Source organism: Euleptes europaea, chromosome 7, assembly GCF_029931775.1.
Source record: "Euleptes europaea isolate rEulEur1 chromosome 7, rEulEur1.hap1, whole genome shotgun sequence".
NCBI lineage: Eukaryota > Metazoa > Chordata > Lepidosauria > Squamata > Sphaerodactylidae > Euleptes > Euleptes europaea.
The window spans coordinates 8,585,170-8,606,556 of NC_079318.1; the positions used below are offsets into that span (position 1 = coordinate 8,585,170).

At 42.9% G+C, this 21,387-nt stretch overlaps 1 protein-coding gene across 2 annotated transcripts in view; it reads left to right on the plus strand.

Annotated features, from left to right (window-relative positions):
- Nucleotides 1-21,387, plus strand: part of STXBP5 (syntaxin binding protein 5) — a 210,609-nt gene that overhangs the window by 60,564 nt on the left and 128,658 nt on the right. The gene's annotated exons all lie outside the window — the stretch shown is intronic.

The following is a 21,387-nucleotide window of genomic DNA, read 5'->3' on the forward strand; positions in this document are numbered from 1 at the left end:
ATCTCTCTCTGCCTCTATGCAGCTTGTATAAAATGATGGCAGTGGCCATTAAAAAGTTATATAAAATATTGGAAGAGGTTGGGATTATACTGGGCACGTTTACACATGCTGAATAATGCTCTTTCAATCCACTTTCAATTCACTTTAGCAATGGTTTGTAAGTGGATTTTGCCATTTCACACAGTAAAATCCAGCTGCAAAGTGCATTGAAATTGGATTGAAAGTGCATTATTTGGTATGTGTGAAAGCATATTAAGTGAAGGTGGTTTGTTAGTCATACATTATCATTATATCGAATCAGTTTCACAATGCTAGCAGAATAATTTTCTAGGCAGACCTTACTATCTAGTTTGGGCAAAGGTATTTCTAATACATGATGGACTGTTCAAAGATTTTAATGAGCTATTTATGCACTATTGAAATATATTCAGCTATACTTCGTATATAACTGCTGAGTACCTTGCCAAGTGTATTTAGGTCAGGTGTTTTTTTGTTTTTTTTTGGTGTGGATTGCACAAAAATTAAAGTCTGTATCTGTATAATCAAGATACAATGCTTTCTCTCATTCTCTGCCTCCCCTACTGACCTCCAGAAATCTAATTAAATATTGCAAATTTTATGGCAGAATATGGATTGTGCTAACATCGATTTTTCTACAGTGTATAAATATGAAATGAATTAAAACAGCCTTTCCAATTGTACTTTGTAAACATCTCCTTCATGTCAGTCAGGGTCTTGCTAAAAAAAACTGTGCTTGATGATTGCTTTTACGAATCTCTTTCCCATGGCCAGTCTCCCACTTAAAAAGTGTGTTCTTTGATTACATACTGGATATGCTGCAAGCTAGTACCTCTTATGCCATTTTCTTAAGAATCTGTCCTCTGTATCTGACATATTGTGGAAGCCATGGAAGGGCTCCATGACAAGCAGGGGTTATCTTGGTTGTACTCCAAGCGTAGAGCTGTCTTTGTTTCTAAGATGGGGTGTCTCATTTTTCTACAAGTGTCTAAGGAACCCAGAAAACAATAGAATGGGGGAAAATTCCTATCTATTGTAAGAACCACCATGAAATGTTTAAGTGTCAGTCCTGGTGCATATGTTAATACACGTTTAGTATGTTTACATAGTTGCCATGTAGAATAATATGCAGGCATAGCTCTCTTATTTTGTAGAGTATTGGATCAAATATGGGGGGGGGGCAGAAATTTTCCAAAATACAAAATTTTCCAGTTCTTTATTTTTCCACATAAAATTTTTAATTTCTAAAGATTTAGTGTTTCATAAACTTATAAGATTTAATTTATGCCATTGCCAATGTAATGTTAGGAATGTTTGGCAGCTTCAGAGCTTTAATTCATGTTTGTGATGTGGCTAGGAATTGTAAGAATACATGTATGCCTTGTTGATTTATGGGTAAAACCACAAAGGTATACAATTGGATAAAGAAATCAAGTCAGGAATTAACTTGATTGGCTGTACAGGTAAGATCAATCCATCTCATGCTGGGTTTTCCTTTTTTCCTGCTGCCTTCAGCTTTTCCTAGCATTATTGTCTTTTCCAGTGACTCTTGTCTTCTCATAATGTGACCAAAGTACGATAGCCTCAATTTAGTCATTTTAGCTTCTAGGGAGTGTTCAGGTTTGATTTGATCTAGAACCCACTGATTGGGTTTTTGGGGGGGGCATGGAATCCATAACACGCTCTTCCAACACCACATTTCAAAGGACTCTACTTTCTTCCTGTCAGCTTTCTTCATTGTCCAGCTTTCACACCCATACATAGTAAGTTGGACAATGAAGAAATCTGACAGGAAGAAATTTGATTCATTTGAAATATGTTGGAGGAGAGTTTTATGGATAGTGTGGCCTGCCTTAAAGACAAATAAGTCGATTCTAGATCATATCAAAGTCTGAACGCTCCCTAGAAGACTAAAGTGAGGCTATCACACTTTGGTCACATTATGATAAGACAAGAGTCACTAGAAAAGACAATAATGCTTGGAAAAGTCAAAGGCAACAGGAAAAGAGGAAGACCCAACATGAGATGGATTGAATCAATAAAGGAAGCCACGGCCATTAGTTTGTGAGACTTGAGCAAGGCTGTTAACAGTAGGATGTTTTGGAGAACATTCATAGGGTTGCTGTAAGTTGGAAGTGACTTGACGGCACTTAACACACATATGTAGGACGCTTGCCTTGTTTGAGAGATGTTGTAGTCTTGTATTGTGAAATATGTATTAATTGCTTCTTAAGTCTGGTTCACATATACACATGTTCATCTTTCATTGGTTGTGTCACAACCCATTTGGGAACACAGTATGCATTTTTTATCATGTTTGGCTGCACTGTTTCTGTGTTAAAGCTAACAGTTCTGGTTTTCTGATGATAAATTGTGAGAGTACACATACTTGGAATGCCTAGATGTTGATCCACCTGTTATAAATTATACTCTTCACGTTAGGGCCAGGTGGTAAAGCAGTGGTAAAGCAGTGGCTAATCTATATTATTTCAGGTATCACTGAATGTTCCTCTAGACAAAGCAAACAAACCTCTAAATAGAACACTTGTTGTATGAGTAGAGGTTAGGTGTAGTGGTTAAGAGCAGAGAGCTCTGATCTGGAGAACCGGGTTTGATTCTCCGCTCCTCCACATGAAGCCTTCTGGGTTACCTTGGGCTAGTCACAGTGTTCTAGAACTCTCTCAGCTGCACCTACCTCACAAAGTGTCTGTTGTGGGGAGGGGAAGTGAATATGTTTGTAAGTTGCTTTGGAACTCCTTAAGGTAGAGAAAAGTGGGGCATAAAACCTTCTCTTCTAAAATGCTTATCCCTAGCATTTTGTTTCCTACATGTTAAAAATGTGTATGGAGTCAATGCAGACCTTCACCTGCAATTTAAAGCAGTACAACCCTGACCTCAATGTTATCACTTCAGTGAGAACTATGCTGCTTAGCTTTGTTGAGAAACTTTAGTCAACCATTGTGCTGTCTTTTATGCATAGAATAATAAGATGGGAGAACATCTAATTTATGGCTATGTCACAGCTAAATGGTTGCTCAGGAAAACTGAGTCTTTTCTGATGACTAAGGAAGGCTGAAACCCTGGTCTAATGTAGAATTGTTGGAGGGTGAAACAGAGGTCTAGCAGGCAGGAAATTGATAAAGTAAAAAGTTAAGCTCTGTCCAACATATTGGACTTTAAGAGGGCTTTACAGTACTGGCTTATTTCCTAAAAATGCAGGGGCCTTATCTTTGACTTGTTTCGGTGTCCCCATTCCATTTCCATTACTGTCAACAGTGGGGTTTTTTAAAATTATGGAACTGGTGCTGGACTATGAATAGAATTCAGACACAAATCTATAGTTGTTGTGGTTGTGATAATATTAATGATGAAAATATTAAATGTATTTTTACTCTATTTAAGGTTTTTTTTTAATATTGAAGTCTGTCAATTGACAAAGTGCAAAATTTTATTTGGAACACATTGGTATCTTATATGTTATGGATAATTTCTCATGTAGCCTAGTGCTTGTATGCAGAAATGGTTCAGAAGCTAATATTGAAATAAATGTAGTTAGTCTTCAAGGTGCCACTGAATTTTTGTTTTATTTTGCTACCACAGAATGATATGGCTACTGCTTTACATTTATTTTTTTATCTTGGTAGTGTGTCATTTACGATTTGCAACCAGCCGTTCCAGACGATGTCAGATCCCATCATTGTCAAAGTCATGATCTGTACTTCAAAGACTGCATGTAATTTGGGAATAATACAGGAAATAGAAATTTTAAAAATTATTAGTACAATTCAGATCCTATCTTTTTAAGATAGTCTTCAAACAATACCAAAAGTTGCAGTCAATTAGATCAGGGCTTGGGTAAATATAAATTAAGTGACCTGTCACATGAAACAAGCAAAGAGAAGCTTGTAACTGGGCAGTTGCAGAGTCACTATTTTAAATATTCTGATTTTATACCCAAGGATGTCACTTTAAGGTCGTGAGTAAATTTGTTGGCACACAGAATAGTGCTTTCTCTGATCAGTCTAATTAGCAAGAGGGCTTTTGTGGGGAAAGGAAGTCCCAAAGTATGCTGGACCCAAGCTATTTAGGGCTTCATGACCAAAAGCTAATTGAGAGCCCACATAGTTCATACAAAATTGCTTTTGTAATTTCTTGGCTGATTTACTATGATTCGCTGTATGTGTTGTTGCCCTTGAAAGCACTTTGTTTGAAAGCTTCAATTACTGTGGGATTCTGCAACAGGCGTGCTTTGCTGGGATTAGTGTTAGAGGATTTTACTAATTGTGGCTCATCTCCGCTGTTTTCTTGACTTGATTCACAGGGCTATTTAAATCCCTAAATAATCAGTTGAACTTGTCAATGGGAAAGCCACTTTCTGTATGAACCTAATTGTTTTTATTTATTTCAATATTTATTATCCTGCTTTTCTCACTAATGGGGACCCAACCAAGTTTACAGCACCTTTTTCTCTTTCTATATTTTGTACTCACAACAACTGTGGATATATTATTTATTGATTTAATTTATATCATACATTTCTCCACAATGGAAACCCAAAACAGCTTTCAGAATTCTCCAGGGTGGATTTGATTTAAATCAAATCGATTTAAATCAGGATTTAAATCACTAGTCAGTAAGACTTGATTTAAATCATGTTTTTTTTTTTTACAGAAAGACTCATTCTTGCTGGTATAATCTTAATATTTACAACCAGATGAAGGTTTCATTTTTGGAATAATAAATGTTCAGAGTAGTTTTTACAGTTATATCAAAAATTACTGATTTGGTTATACTATTAGAAATACATAGACAGATAATTATGAAATTATTGTGAGGTGAACTGTCTCCAGTTTAATAAGTTAATTGTTCATATTTGGACAGGTTTTCTGCTGTACTTTATTGGAAGGAGAAAAATAATCATTAACTTAATAATAACTTAATAATAATAATAACTTAATAATAATTTAAATAGTTTTATTTAACTAAAACAATAACATTATAGCATATGTATTCTTATAAACATCCATGCTTGTTAACTGATGTGGTTAAACAAAATGTTTTTTTTTTAAACTTAGACTGAGTTTTATCCAGGTCCACATATGAAAAACTTGACTTCTGTAGCTCATTCTTCTTCATTTTCTTGCTTGTTCATAATCTGGAAAAGAAAAACAAGCTTTCCTGCTTTATCTGTTCCCAAATGATTTCTCAATTTAGAATGAATGAGTCCAAAGGAAGAGAATATTCTTTCTATGCCAGGAGAAGCTACTGCTGTTAAAAGTGAAATCATTACTTCAACGTCTCGAAATCCAAGTGCTTAATAAGTGACTTCCACCAGTTTACTGGTGTGACTTTCTTTAAAATATCATCGGCAAACATATATTGCATGAATGGTTTCCCCTTAGCTCTGAAGTTTATTATAGTTCGCACTACAAATGGATGATTGCTAGATACCCATGTCATAGCTAACTCTTCTTCAGCACTTAAGGTTTGACCCTGGTAACGAATATCGACAATATTTGCGAGAAAATGAGCTGGAAACAGTGCTTGTCTCATTTGTTTTTTTAATGCTTGTAATTTAATTCTGTCATAGTTCGGTTCTGTGTTGAAGTGCTCACTCAGTTCTTTCCAGATTTCAACAGCATCAACAATAAAACAGCTATTTTTCTGTATTTTGTTTAAAGATTCAGAAATAGGTTTCAGGATGCTCAGCTTATGTTCAACATTTCTCTTAAGCCCAATGTAGAGTATTTTGGCTGTGACAGTGCCATTTATTTTCTCTCAATTTTGTTCACAACCTGTCATCAGAATAGGCCAGCTCTTGATATACTGCTCAAAACAGTCCACTACAGAGTTCCATCTAACATCTTGTGAGAGCGTTAGCTTGGTTCCACCCATTCTTTTCAGAGCTGTTGCTGCAAAATGATTGTTATGGAAATAGTTTGCAATTTCAATTACATTAGTTGTTATTTCTGGAACACTGAAGTCTTTGGCTAGGAGGTGCAGTAAATGAGCACTGCAACCATATGTTATTAGCTTTATATTTTCTTCATGCTCTTCTAAATTTCTTCTCATCTTGGATACATTTGCAGCATTGTTTGTGACCAAACTGTGTACTAGACATTTCAGTTTTTGTTCACATTTTATTATAGCTTTTGCTGCTACTTCTTGTAAGTATTCTGCTGTGTGCATTTTCTGACGTATCAATTGTTTCCTGACATGCACATACACAGGATCATTGTGGACATTACTCCACCCATCAAGACTTAGGTTAACAATTTTACCTTCTAGAACTGTTGCACATTGCTCCATTTCTCTGTCATACACTTTATCCAGCAGTTTCCCTGCAACATCTGCTCTGCTGGGTTGACTGTATCCTGGTCTCAGTGACTGAACCATATTAATGAAGTGTGGGTTTTCAATCAGATGAAGAGTGTGTTGCATAAACAAAATGGGGAATTTTTTCATCAATTAACTCTTTTTCTAATCTGGTTTTTATCACAAACTTATTTATGGTGGTTCCTGGATGGTTGGATTTTCTCGTTCTTTTAGGTGATATACGTGATGTATATGATGTCACTGAAACACTATCCTGGTCAGATAACTCTGAAACTGTAGAACAGGTAGATGGTAATCTCAAAGGTGGATAGTTTCCAGAATCCTTTAGGTTGATGATGGATTCCCCTAAACAAAAAAGTCAGTGCTGTTATTTTATTATTTATAGCGTTTCTGCTTATTTAGTATTACTCATTGTATTCACTGCCACTCAGGACTGCCAAAAAAGGAATATTTGCTTGTTTCAGCTATTTATTCCTTCATTACAACTGTATAAAAATGACGGTAACATGCAGTAATAACAAATATATATTTGCTCAAACATGACAATTCCTCAAGGCATAAGGTTGCCAACCTCCAGGTACTATAAAAATTACTCACAATACTGGTAACCAAAGGCTGAGGAAAAAGAGACCAGCACAACTCAATATATTAAACAATTCATTAACAACTAATAACAGTGAAAATAACAACCACAAAAAGTGCAAATATATACAATTATTTACAATAAGTTATCAAAAGGCCTAATAGCAAGTCCAAAAGTCTATCAGAGGCAATTTTTCTTCAAGTCCAAATGTGGTCGACACTGTCAGAAATCAGTTGGGACAAAGTCCAATCCAAAGAAGGAGACAAAGTCCAATCCAAAGAAGGAGGAAACGCTATTCCGGATATTCTTGTAGCGCTTTCACCAAAGCATAACTTCATCAGCCTCACACTGTGTAAACCGCATACAAATAGGGAGATTCACAATCTTTTAAATAAACCATTTCAATATTATTTTTATCTTTTGCAATTTTTTAGTATTTTTAAGTTAAATATTTTTGTAGCTCCCAAAAGAAGGGCTGCTAATCCTTCTGCATCAAGGCACCAAACACTAAAAAGATTGTGAATCTCCCTATTTGTATGCGGTTTACACAGTGTAAGGCTGATGAAGCTATGCTTTGGTGAAAGCGCTACAAGAATATCCGGAATAGCGTTTCCTCCTTCTTTGGATTGGACTTTGTCTCCTTCTTTGGATTGGACTTTGTCCCAACTGATTTCTGACAGTGTCGACCACATTTGGACTTGAAGAAAAATTGCCTCTGATAGATTTTTGGACTTGCTATTAGGCCTTTTGATAACTTATTGTAAATAATTGTATATATTTGCACTTTTTGTGGTTGTTATTTTCACTGTTATTAGTTGTTAATGAATTGTTTAATATATTGAGTTGTGCTGGTCTCTTTTTCCTCAACCTCCAGGTACTAGCTGGAGATCTCCTGCTATTACAACTGATCTCCAGCCAATAAAGATCAGTTCACCTGGAGAAAATGGCCGCTTTGGCAACTGGGCTCTATGGCATTGAAGTCTCTCCCCTCCCGAAACCCCACCCTCCTCAGCCTCCACCCCAAAAACCTCCCGCCGGTGACGAAGAGGGACCTGGCAACCCTATCGAGGCAGTTTTTAAGAAATATGATGAAATCAACATGTTTACCAACCCCAAAAACCTCCCGCCGGTGGCGAAGAGGGACCTGGCAACCCTATCGAGGCAGTCTTTAAGAAATATGATGAAATCAACATGTTTACCAACCTGAAGGTCCTGCCTGTTCAAATCTGTTCCTTTTGTCATCTTCATCACAGCACTTCTCATGATGTTGTTTCATTTGGGCCACCAGGCCTTGCATTTCTTTGTTGCAGAGTTCACATTTTGCACGCATGCCTGCCTTACCCATAGGAAGAGGAACTTCATTAAAATATTCCCAATCTGGGTCTCTTTTACGACCTGCTGCCATTATAGGTTTTCTTCTCCAGGGAGAGAATATTGTGATAAACCTCAGGCTATACACACAAATGTAACATAATTTCAAAGGGGCTATATCTCCCAGCAGCCCTGGCTCTGAGAGGCTGGCCTTCCTTTTTCCAGAGAGGAGGAGGGAGAAGGAGAGATACAGTTGGTAGGCCTAGGCTAGAGCAGGCTGGCAGAAAGAAGGAGGAGAAACAGGCTGGTGGAAAGCTGGAAAAGGGGAACCAAGGACTAGAGCAGAGAACTTAAGGGATTCCTGCTGCAGGTCTGAAGTTCCAGGTGGAGACTTTGTTGTTTGGACAATGTCAGGCAAGCCCTGGGAAGAATGGTCTGGAACCAGTGAAATCTTATTAGTTGACTGGCAAGCACTTCAAGGCCTCGCCAAGGACTTACAGATCCCAGTTACTATTTCCACCACCACCACCCCTTTGGATTTGCTTCTACATTAAAGTGTCGGTTCTGTACAGTTAAGTGTAGTTGTAGGAACCCACTGTGGTTGAGAAGAGGTTGCCAGCCCTGAAGTGCCTTCAGCACTTGCCTCACGTCTAAATTGCACAGGCACACAACTGACTTGTACAATTATTACACAAAGATCCAAAGACTTGTGGAGTATTCTGCTCACAAGGTTGCACTTTCATTTTTACTGCTTGCCCCTCCCTCTTCACACTTAGCTACTTGTGCAAGTCTATTCCACTCCAAACAATCTATACATTGAACCTCTTGGAATTTAGCATTTAAGAGGGAAGAGGTTGATTCTGTGTATATAGATTTGCAAAGGAACAATGGGATTAAGGTTTTTTCCTCAACTCTGTATGTTTATTTGGTAACATTTTTCCTGTGAAGAAAAGGCATGTTATCTCTGCAAACACAAATTCACACTTTTGAGAACTGCAAAAACAAGAATTTGTGATATCTTCTTGTTAGAAAAACTGCCCCAAATAATCTTACAGAAATCTCTGGAAGAGCATGACATTGTGAATGGATTAATGGAATTCGTTTATCAAAAAATTTAAACATTGCATAAATAAATCATGCTACATGATTAAAAACTAATCCTTATTTCCTGATGAATAGCCTTTGGACTATAATGTATCTCAAATAGAAAACTATCTAGCATTTTATTTTTAAAAAAATCCAATTTAAGTAAAAAAATCCAATTTAAATTTTAAAAATCTGATTTTTAATTTTTAAAAACCCATTGATTTTTATCCACCCCAGAATTCTTCATCCCCTCTATTTTATCCTCACAATAATCCTGTGAAGTAGGTTAGATGGCGAATTATAACTAGCCCAAAGTCAGCCGGTAAGCTTCTTTGGCAGAGTAGGGATTTGAACCTCGGTCTCCCAGAGCCTAGTCTAAAACTGTAGCCACTAACCACACTGGATTTGTGGCTGCTGGGGTGAGTGGTATCAAGTCACTCAGTGGCTGCTGCCAGGCTTGGCCTCTATGAGTCCTTCCTCAGAGTCATGTGGTAGCAAGTTGCCTGGTGGTTGCCGGTGGACCTGGCTTGATTAATCTTCCTTCAAAGGTCAAAACAGCCCTGGAAAAGGGCCTGATCCCTTGTCCTGTCTTTTACTGTCAGAAACCAAGCCTGAAAGTCGGGCATATTGTTGTGGTTGTGTAGTAATGGCCACTGAGGGTATTTGTGTGTTAAAGATACAGGCACTACTTCTGTTATTTTGGACTTTTTCACTGTATGTGTTTGTTTGTTTTTACAGTTTAGATTTTTTTTGTAAACTTGGGGCATTTTCAGGTTTGTAGAAAGATTAGTCTTTTGTGGGCATGACTGCAGTCTCTGGGTTTAAGTATCCATAGATTTGGCCATGGTGAGAACTAGATACATTGATTGGACAGGCTAGCTTTACTTGAAGTTGCAGTAGCTTAAAGTACAGCCTTACCTTAGATTGCCTAGTTGGGACTTCTCTCCATAGTCCCTTGCCATGTGGACAAGATAGAGGCCCTGGGGGAAGAGGATAAACCCCCCTCCCCCATGTTTTATTTTACATTTTGAAAAGGTGACAATGCTTTGCCCCAGTTGAGATGGACCACCACATTTTGTATCTATAACTTCCCAAACACATCTCATTGATGACACTTTATTACTATATTTTATTAATGGAAGAAACAGAAACAGGGACAATGGTCTGGGTACATAATACTGATGGGCTTTGTACCTGCACAAAGCATCAAGTTCAGAAATTTCTAGAGCTAGCTCTTTATGTGCAAAAAATAAAATAATCCCCCCCTTGTAGGTGCAGCTTCAACTCCACATATGCCCCTTCCTACTCAGTTTTATTTTGTGTGTCAAAACAGTGTCTAGGAGTTTTTATGTTATCTTTGTTTCTTAAAAATACAAAACAAAAACAAACCCAGGGTTTTTTGAAGTTTCATATACTTCAGTTTTGTGTAAATTCTATATACACTCCACTTAACTCTGTTGCTGGTGCTTCAGCACTTATGAAAGTAGAAAACAGCATACTAATGCCATTATCAGTGTAATGGAAAGCTCCTCTCTACCAGTGGTTGCAGTTGCTAGCTTTTGTGAGTATTGTATGGAAGACTCTTGAATCTACTGATGGAAATTTAGTAGGTGAAATTGCTTTGGGCTCTTTGGGAGCAGGGTCTGACTGCCTCTGTGGAGATAACTTTGACATGTCGCCGCATCTGCTTCCTTGATACAGACTTTGGCCCTGATTTGTCTATGTCTACCTCCCATTTCTAATGGCACAACTTCTCAGTCCCTAAAAACCTGCAAGAGCAGGAATCATTCTTCAGTGCTGGTAAATAAGAAAAGGCACAAGCATCCAAAGGAGTCCCCCTCAAGACAGGCATCTTTCCTCTGCTCTGCTGCCAACCATCTTGTTGTATAGTTTGCTCCAGCAGTTCTGAAACACTTTAGCCAGATGTGTCTACCATTGCTCTCTGCTGCCATTCATGGCTTCACTCTAACTCTTGAGGCCTGTATCAGAATAGAAGACCTGTCTTTTGAGGAAGAGGGCTTAAGGTGGAAAGACAGAGGATACTCTAGAGAGAGTACAGACCACCTGGTGGTTATCTCTACCCAAAATTACAAGCAACAAAAACATCATCTGTGGTCTCAGTCTCAAATGCTGAAATAATCTATACCACCTTGCTCTTCCACATACTGTCCCTTTTTCAGAAGCTTTTATCTTTTTCTCAAGTACTCATATTTATTTTTTAAAACTTAAGCTTTGTCTTGGACCAAATTTTCTTCTAGTTCCAATAATCTATTTTGCCTTTCCTTGTGACTTGACTCTGCTCCCCATTCCTTGCCTCCAGAAATGTTTGCCAGCCTGGGAGGCAATAACATCAGAACATGAGTGCTTATCATTGTCAACCTTGGATATGCATTGGATTTTGCTTTCACCATTCAGAGTATTCAAAGCCACTTCACCTGGTGTGACCCTCCTGCAAGAAATTCATTCCCACCAGCTGAAAGATGCAATATAAGCCCTCAAAGGGGCCTGGGGTTCTACTGCAGGTACTTCACTCTCTCAAAAGAAGATCTAGCACCTGTCCTTTCTTTCAGACACTGGGAGCTTGGTACACCTTCTACTCTATATCTGGCCACGAGTTTCCCCAGTTTGCTCTGACGGATACCCGCTACCAGGTGTTGCCCTTTGGTTTCTTCACTTCTAAGAGGGTTTTCACCAAGTGCGTGGTAGTGGTTGTCGCATGTCTTCATTATCAAGGGATTACTATCTTCTCTTATATAGACAGGTGGCTTCTGACTGGGCCTTTTCATCTTTCCCTCCTTTATCAGGTGAGGACTCTTCTGTTTATCCTGTCATCACTGACCCTTCGGATGAATAAAGAGAAGTTTACCCCTCAAGGACTATGCAATTGTTAGAGGCACTATTCAATTATACCTCTGGGATGACATACTCCCCCCCTTCCAAACACAATCAACACCATTGTCAGCCTTGCGTCTCACTTTCACCACTAACATTTGCAGAAGGTGAGACATAACCAACTGCTGCTTGCTCGTATGGCAGCATTCATTACTTCGGCAGAGTTTGGCAACTTCAGAATGTTCAGGGACGGTTCAACTAGAACTTCAGCCCCTGTTAGACTCTCAATATAGTCATGTAAATACCTAAGTTAGTGCTGTAGTCTTTAATTTAGTGGCGCCACCAGCACAATTTCAATTTCTTAAAGGGTGGATGATCAATAATGTCAAACTTTTGAAAAATCTCTCGGTGATCTAATGTGTACCTTAAGCAGAAAAAAGTAGAGCCTTACAACAATCCAAAGTGTAAAATCCATTGGTTCTGTGAGTCCCTTTCTCTGACTCACTGTCTGTTGCACCTTCCAGCTCGACCCTTTTCCGAGGTTTGGCTCCCGCCGTCTGTCCCAGCCCTCTTAGGTGAACCTCTCTGAGCCTCAGTTTAGGGACTGCTTGTCCCACTCCACTCGTGGTCTCTCAGGTTCCGTCAGTCAACCGTCTGATGGACCCTTGACCTATCTCCTCCTCGGCTCACGTTCTTGGTTCCCGCTTTATGCCCGTCCTCCCATCAGCTGTCCCACCCACCAATTACCAATAATTGCTTGTCTCCCTTTCTGTCAGCGTTTTCCTACGCCACCCTTTTTCTTCTTTCCTTGTCTCCCTCCGTCTTCCTCTTCAGAGGAGGGGTCTCCCTATATCCCCGTCGTAATCCCTCTTCCCAGGTCCTCCCCGCTTCTCCTGTCTTCCCGTTCTTGCTGTGGTGTAGTGGTTAAGAGCGGTGGTTTGGAGTGGTGGAGTCTGATCTGGAGAACCAGGTTTGATTCCCCACTCCTCCACATGAGCGGCGGAGGCTAATCTGGTGAACTGGATGTGTTTCCCCACTCCTACACGCGAAGCCAGCTGGGTGACCTTGGGCAAGTCAAGACAAGACAATTCTTTATTACTGTCAATGACCAGCACAGGTAAAACAGGTAAGGTACCAATTTACATAAGTCTAAAATACACATCTGAGTAAAAAATGCTGGTTCATTTGTTGGTATGGATAAACCATTTGGCGAGAAAGGGGAGCACATATAATTAAAACTGTATCCCTTCATTTTCAGGACTGCTGAGTAGCACAGACCCTCCTCCGTCGTAAGTCAATTGCAGCGGCACAGAATCTAGCCACTGAATACTTACCTTGGGCAAGTCATTCTCTCTCGGCCCCGCCTACCTCACAGGGTGTCTGTTGTGGGGAGGGGAAGGGAAGGTGATTGTAAGCCTGTTTGATTCTCCCTTAAGTGGCAGAGAAAGTCGGCATATAAAAACCAACTCTACTTCTCCTCCCCCCTCCCCCCCAGCATCCGGCTCCCCTGTACTTTCTGTGTCTGTGCTTGCCCTGGTATCCTGTCTTCATCTTCATGGCTTTTGTGCAGTCCCGCATGGGACTGTGCTTGTGCAGGCCAGCCGCAGAGAACTGACTAGAAAGCTTTTAGGAGCTTCAGAGCGCCTGGAGCGCTCTCCTTCCCCTCCGTCCCAGGCCAAGAGTGAGCCGGCTTCCCGCCCAATGGTCATGTGACGGAGGGGGGAGGAGCACTCCTCCCTCAGTTCTCTCTTCGCCACCATGGAGAGAGCACTAGCTTTGTTTCAGAGCGTCTTTTCTGTTACCTCAGAGAAAATTTATCTTCAGGATTTTATTTCTTTTTTGCCAATATGATCTTATTTAACGACTGTGCCAAATGTAGAAATAGTGTGGCACAAAATAATGACTGTTCTTACATTTCAGAGATTTGTGCTTTTTCTTTTATTTCAGAAAAGTTTTTCTCTTCAGGATTTGATTTCCTTTTTGCCAATATGGTTTAATGTAACAAATGTGCCAAATATGAAAGGATTATAGCACAAAATAACGATTATTGTTGTGCTGTTTAAGAGATTTACATCTTTTCTTTCACTTTAGAACAGTCTTCTCTTCAGGATTTGATTTCTTTTCTTTTGTCAGTGTGGCTTTATTTAACAAATGTGCCAAATGTACAATAGTACAGTACAAATTAATAATGCTTGTTGTGTTTGAGAGACTTGTATCTTTTCTTATACCTCAGAAAAAAATTTCTCTCAGCATTTGATGTCTGTTTTGCCAATATGGCTTTCTTTAACAATTCTGCCAAATGCTGAATGAGTATGCCACAAATTAATGGTCTGTTCTGTTTCAGATGCTTGTTTTAATCTTGTTTCTTTCTTGCTCTAGGTAAGAAGGGCGTCTTCAATCTGGGTTATTTTCCTTCATTTGCTAGGGAAGGCAGGATTCAACAAAAATGTAGGCCTTCCGGTTCCCCGGGGGAAATGACCCCCTCCCTTCGGAAAGCCTCAGTTTTGTTTCCTGCCTTTGTCAGGGAAGCAGGTTTGTGGCGGTGCTCCGCCATTTTTTCAATTATATTTCTTGCAAGACTTAGTGTAGTTAGTTATAGTTCCCATTTTTCCCCACCCGGTTGCCTTTCCCGGTTACCCCCTTTACCTCCTGTATCGTCTGTTCCCTTGTTGGTCCCTTGTTGTGTCTGTGTTGGGGCCCAGAGGGTTGGGGTTCCTTTCCCGCCTAAAAAAGATGGCGGAGTCCAACCAGGACGATTTTATCTCACCCGTGGATTTAGACCCGGGTCTCCTGGTAGCGGCTGCGCCAAGCCGCAGGGACTCCTCTAACCCCTCCAAAGGGGACAATCCCAAAAGAAAGAGGAAACTGGACCCTAAAGAAGGGGTAAAAAGGAAAATTCGTCCCTCCGGGATGAAGAAGGACGGCACAGGCGCGGCTGCTAGCCGGACGCCGTCTACACCCGCTGCTACGTCCGTGGCGGAGCGGGTGAAGCTTGGAGCTTCTGGACGAACGCTGGGCGCGGCTCCTAGCCGGACGCCAAAGGACTCAGAGGCTGTCGCGGCTGCGGGCCGGGTGGCGGGCGCAGCTGCTAGCCGGACGCCAGAAGATTTGGAGGCTGCAGAATGCTCCGCGGGTACCTTGGAGGCGGCTGGACCCCTTGCGGCTGCTGAGGCTCCTAGCCACGTTCCAGCACCTGGTACTGTACCATCGCTCGCGGGGGCTTCGGATAGCGGGGGGCTGGCCACTTTAAGAGCGGAGCTTACTGAGCTCATTAGGAGCGTTTTCGTGGATGGCCTGCAGGCGGCTCAAGCGTCCCCTACTCCCTCCATTAGAGGCTCAGAGGATTATCAGGATCCTTTAGAGGGCCCCAGTACACTCCATAGACCCAAGAGACCTGGAAGTGAAAAGACTACTGTTGGCCAGTCCTCTGGTCAATCCAGACGGCCAGTTGTTATGCAGCCCCAATCCTCCCCAGGTTCCTCTGAAGACGAAGGGGAGGAGGAAGAGGAGGTCTCCTCCACAGAGGAGGACCCTTCAAAACCAGAGGATAAGCAGCTTAGACTGTTTCCTCAGAAGGATTTCCCTTCCCTCCTTGCTAAGACCCTAGAGGCTTTGGACTTGTCTGAGCCACAGGACCCCCAAGCCTCTGTCAATCTTAAGGGTTCAAAGGAATTTTTCCACAGACATACTAACCCTTCTCGAGCCATCCCAGTCCCAGACTATTTCACTTCTCTGATTACGGCAGAGTGGGACAAACCATTGGCAGGTAGGCAGGTACCGGCTATAGCTAAAAAATTCTATGACCTAGCTCCTGCTTCGGCTCAGTTGCTTCAGCCCCCAGTGGTGGAAGCTCCTGTCTGTGCATTACATTCCAATGATGTGGTAGCCAGGGATGGCATGGGGTCTATTAGAGATCCTCTTGACAGGAAAGCGGAAGTCTCCCTCAAATGGGCCCATGAAGCTTCTGCCTTAGCTATTAGCGCCTCAGTTACATCGGCTTTGGTGTCCAGGGCAGCTATAGTCTGGGCACCCAAGTTGCGTCAACTTATTCCTGAACGAAATAAGAAAGCCCAGGAGGGGGTGTCGAGGATTTTAAGGGCGGTCACCTTTTTGGCCGACTCTTCCTTGGATACCCTTTCCTTTTCAGCCAGAGCCATTGCCACTCAACTAGTTTCGAGGAGAGCTCTGTGGATTAGACCTTGGCAAGTGGACCACCATTCTAAGGCAGATCTAATGGGATTTCCATACCAGGGAAGGAGACTCTTTGGAGATCAGCTGGACCCTATCTTAGTTGAGACTAGGGACAAGAAAAAGGCACTTCCAAAGAGCTACAAGCGGGATCAAAAAACCTACTCCCGCTCCTTTCGCTCTTCCCACACTCTCCAAAGATTTCATGGTGACCAGCGAAGAGGCTCTTGGAACTCATTTAAGGGTCCCTTTCGAAGAGGAGGCCGCTATGCAAGACCCCCACGTTCCACCCAGCCCTCAGACAGAGCTGGCTACGGATCTCAGCAGTCTAAACAATGACTCCTCCATCGGCCCGGTGGGGGGCTGTCTCACCCGCTTTGCGGAAGCATGGCAGTTATCCCACACGGATCACTGGGTGTCCTCCGTCATCAATCACGGATACTTGATAGAGTTTCGAAAAACCCCACCGTCGAGATTCATCTCCAAAATTCAGCCTCTAGGCCAAGAAAAGTTGCTCCGCACTCAAGAGGCTATACGTCATCTGTTAGACATACAAGCCATAGAGCCCGTCGAGTTCTCAGAGCGATGCTTGGGAGTGTATTCCGTGTTTTTCACGGTTCCAAAGAAAAACGGGGACTGGAGAGCCATCCTGAAATACAAGTGGGTGAACAAGTTCGTCATCTACAAAAGGTTCAGGATGGAAACCCTGAAGTCCATCTCAGAGTCCTTAACACCTCAAGCCTACCTGACCTCGGTGGACCTCACCGAGGCATATCTCCATGTCCCCATCCACCAGAGTCACAGGAGATTCCTGCGATTTACCTGTCAGAACGAGCATTATCAGTTCCGGGCCCTGCCATTCGGCTTAACATCTGCGCCGAGGGTCTTCACCAAGATTCTGGTGACCCTCATGGTAGAGGCCCGCAAGCAAGGGGTCCAGGTACACCCGTACCTGGACGACATACTCATATGCTCTCCCTCGCAGGAGCTCAGTCGGGTTCACACCAACATTGTACTCAAGATCTTACAGGATCATGGCTTCATGATCAATTGGAGCAAAAGTCAACTGACACCTTCACAGAGACTGACTCATCTGGGTATAGTCATCGACACCACGACGAACTCCTTCATTCTCACGGACGAGAAAGTGAAGTCCATTTCCTCTCTGGCCAATCAGGCAGCATCCGCCCCAACTTTTCAACTTATGGCACTGGCCAAGCTACAGGGCCACATGATCTCGTGCATCCCGTCGGTACCATGGGCTCGTTTTCGGGCAAGACCATTGCAATGGTTCCTTCGCCCGTTCCAGAAGGACATTGCCAAGAAACGACACAAACTACTCAGCCTCTCGGTCTCTGCCAGATCGAGTCTATCCTGGTGGACGGTTCACGAGAATCTAGCTCGGGGACTGCAGTACATTCACGAGGCACCTGTCCAATTATTCACGGACGCCAGCCTGGAGGGATGGGGTGCGACCCTACTCGATCAACCAGCCCAGGGTCTCTGGAAACCCGAACATCTCAAGAAAAGCATCAACTTCCTAGAGATTACTGCTATATGGAAGGCCCTCCTGCATTTTGCCCCTCAGTTAGAGGGGATGCACCTTCTCATCAGGACGGACAACATCTCCGCGAAGGCGCATATAAACAAGCAGGGGGGCTCCAAGTCGTCCTCACTACACAAGCAGGCCTCCAAGATATTGGAGTGGGCGGAAGTACATCTAGCGTCAATATCTGCCGAACACATCCAGGGAGTTCAGAACACTCAGGCCGACTGGCTCAGCAGACAACACCTCGACGAGGCCGAGTGGTCCCTACACCCGGAGGTCTTCCATCAGATCACCATCAGATTCGGGAACCCGCAGGTGGATCTGTTTGCCACTCCAGCCAACTCCCAGCTCAAGAGGTTCTACTCCAGGTATCACCAAATAGGGGCGGAAAGAACAGATGCTCTCTTATCCCCATGGCCGACCGGCCTATTATACGCATTTCTTCCTCTTCCTCTTATTCCCAGGGTGATCAGACGAATACGGGCTCTCCAGGCCACGGTACTATTAGTAACTCCAGACTGGCCAAGACGGCCATGGTATCCGGCCTTACAACAGATGTCCATCCAACCTCCCTGGCGTCTTCCTCCCAGACAAGACCTCTTAATCCAAGGACCAATTTGCCACCCGGACCCCGGGTGGTATCGACTAACCGTATGGCTCTTGAGAGGAGAAACCTATTAGATCAGGGTTACAATTCTGACATTGTCAATACTATCTTAGCCTCTAGAAAACCGGCCACTCAACGTATATACGGAGCCACTTGGAAGGTTTTTGCCACGTGGTGCCACCGTAACTCCAAAAATCCCCTGAAACCCAGAGTGAGGGACATTTTAGCCTTTCTCCAAGAGGGAAGAAAGCTTGGCCTTAAAGTTTCCACCATGAGACGTCAATTGGCTGCTATAGCCACCTTGGTACCTCGAGTAGCCAAGTACCCTTTGTCCAAACACCCTCACATCAGGGCTTTTCTGAGAGGGGTTAAACTGTCCTCGCCGGCAGTGGTTCATAGATTCCCCTCCTGGAATTTGCGCACTGTATTGCTAGCCTTAACCAAGTCACCGTTTGAGCCCCTCAGAACGGTTGACCTCAAGTGGGTCCGCATGAAGGCTCTTTTCCTTACCGCAGTGACCTCAGCCAGGAGGGTGTCAGAGCTAGGGGCTCTTTCAGTTAGACCGGAGCTTTGCGTTTTTCATAAAAACAGAGTGGTTCTTCGGACAGATCCTTCTTTCATCCCAAAGATCCACACACGTTTTCACCTCGAACAAGAGATTGTTCTCCCCACCTTTTCCCCACACCCTTCTAACCAAAGGGAAAGGGATTGGCACTCGCTGGATGTTAAACGAGCACTACGCATTTACATCAGAAGAACTCAACAGTTTAGGAAGTCAGAGCGCCTTTTTATTTCCTTGACAGCACCTAACAAGAGTGGGGCTATGTCACGGGCTGCTATTAGCAGTACCATAAAGGCCTGCATTTCCCTAGCCTATAAAAATTCCGGTATAGGGATCCCGTCAAGTATTACGGCGCATTCTGTATTACGGCGCATTACTCATTCTGCCAAATGCTGAATGAGTATTCCACAAATTAATGGTCTGTTCTGTTTCAGATGCTTGTTTTAATCTTGTTTCTTTCTCATTTTTACAAGTCATTCAGGCTGTGTTGCTCCAGTTCGAATGTCTGTGATGAAATCCAGCTTTACAGGTCTCAAACCCAAAGACTGTGATAATGACTGGATATGCTGCAGCACTAGCGGTTCTGTCCCCCATGACATGCATGTATGAGACCTCGAAGTCGACAGGCTCTGAGAAAAGCCATTGTATGGTTGCACTAGGGGCTCGGTGTTCCGTCCCCCATGACGTGCATGGATGAGACTTCGAAGTCGACAGGCTCTGAGAAAAGCCATTGTATGGTTGCACTAGGGGCTCGGTGTTCTGTCCCCCATGACATGCATGGATGAGACCTCAAAGTCGAAAGGCTGCATAGGAAGCCGTTTTACTGTGGCGCTAGGGGCTCTGGCCCCCATGACGTGCATGGATGATGCCTCGACGTTGACAGGCTCCGTGGAAAGCCTGCTAGTCTACAGCACTAGGGGATCCCCCATGACGTGCAGAGAGGAGGTCTCGAGGTCAAACAATTCCAAGGAGGTGGGAATGCCTACTCCTCTGGGTGTTAAAGCCTCGACGTTGGCACGCCTCTGACGCACCAATACAACAGCCACCGGGCTCTTGTCGACGTCATACACCAATTCCTACTCGGTGCTGAGACGAGCGGGTTCGAGTTGCCTCCATGTCGACTGTCTATTGCTGCCGAGGCGGCATCTGTTCAGAGAAGGGGAGGTGTCTCGGCGCTGCAGCCCCCCCCCCCTGCTTCCCTCGACGTCAGGAATCTCCGTTGCTGGTGGGGTAAGCAAGCTTGCTGAAATATTGTCCAGCATGTGGGGAAGGCTTCTCAGCCATGTTCCGTTACCCCCCTTTATGTTCCCAGAGCCTCTTCTTGGGGCTCCTACTGGAATGCATACACCACCAGGGGTGTATAGACACTCATCCTCTCTGTGACAAGTGTCTTCCCACCGACCTCGAAGTCGATTTACATGGCCACCTCAGCATCAAGGAGGGAGGGCTCATGGGACATTCCATCTCATATGCAACCCATGAGAGTTCCTGCCTGTCTCACCCACGGGGTTGTTCAGCTGTATTTAAAACAGTTAATCTGGATGGCATAGGCTTGGAAGATTTGATATTCTCCCACAGATTCGAACTTGGATCTGACAAGGAGTTGTGTTATGTGAAGCCTATGTGGTATACATTTGGCTTACTACTTTTTATAGCCAAGCTTTCACCTAGAAGGTGGAAAATCTATATAAAGCTGAAAGGAGGATGCTGGATTCCTCTTACAGTATCCCTCACCTAGTTAATGGTTGCTGAGACACTTCTATCTCAATATGGGTCAGGTTCCCATTTTTTTCCGGGGGTTGCTGGCGCTACCCCTTTGACTCTGGGCAGGAGCACTGAATCTCCCATTAAGGGAAGAATACTTTTCAGTGTTAGAGCTGTAATTAGTCTAAGCAACTTATGTACATTTTCTGATAAGTCCTGTGCATTCTGCGTTTACCCTGTGCACACTGTGTTTACCCAACATCAAGGGAAAATTTCCTCAACTCACAGGTTGTTTGACTTCCCAAGGACTTTTCAGGTGGCATGACTACAGATTAATAAATGCTAACTCCGGGGTATGTTAGTGCTATGTGCTGAATGGGGGTCTTAACCATTCCATTCCATTCCATAAACCTTTAATGGCATAGACATTATGACAAATATCACAAACAGAAAACATACATCTTAAAATCGGTATGATAAGATCAAAGCTGAGAACCATAAGTGTCAAAGATTTTAAGGTTTTGGATTTTCAACACTTCCCCAAAAACTTGGCTACATCCACAGTGATCTCTGGAGTTAAATCATTCATTAAGAATTGGTATTTTATTTTA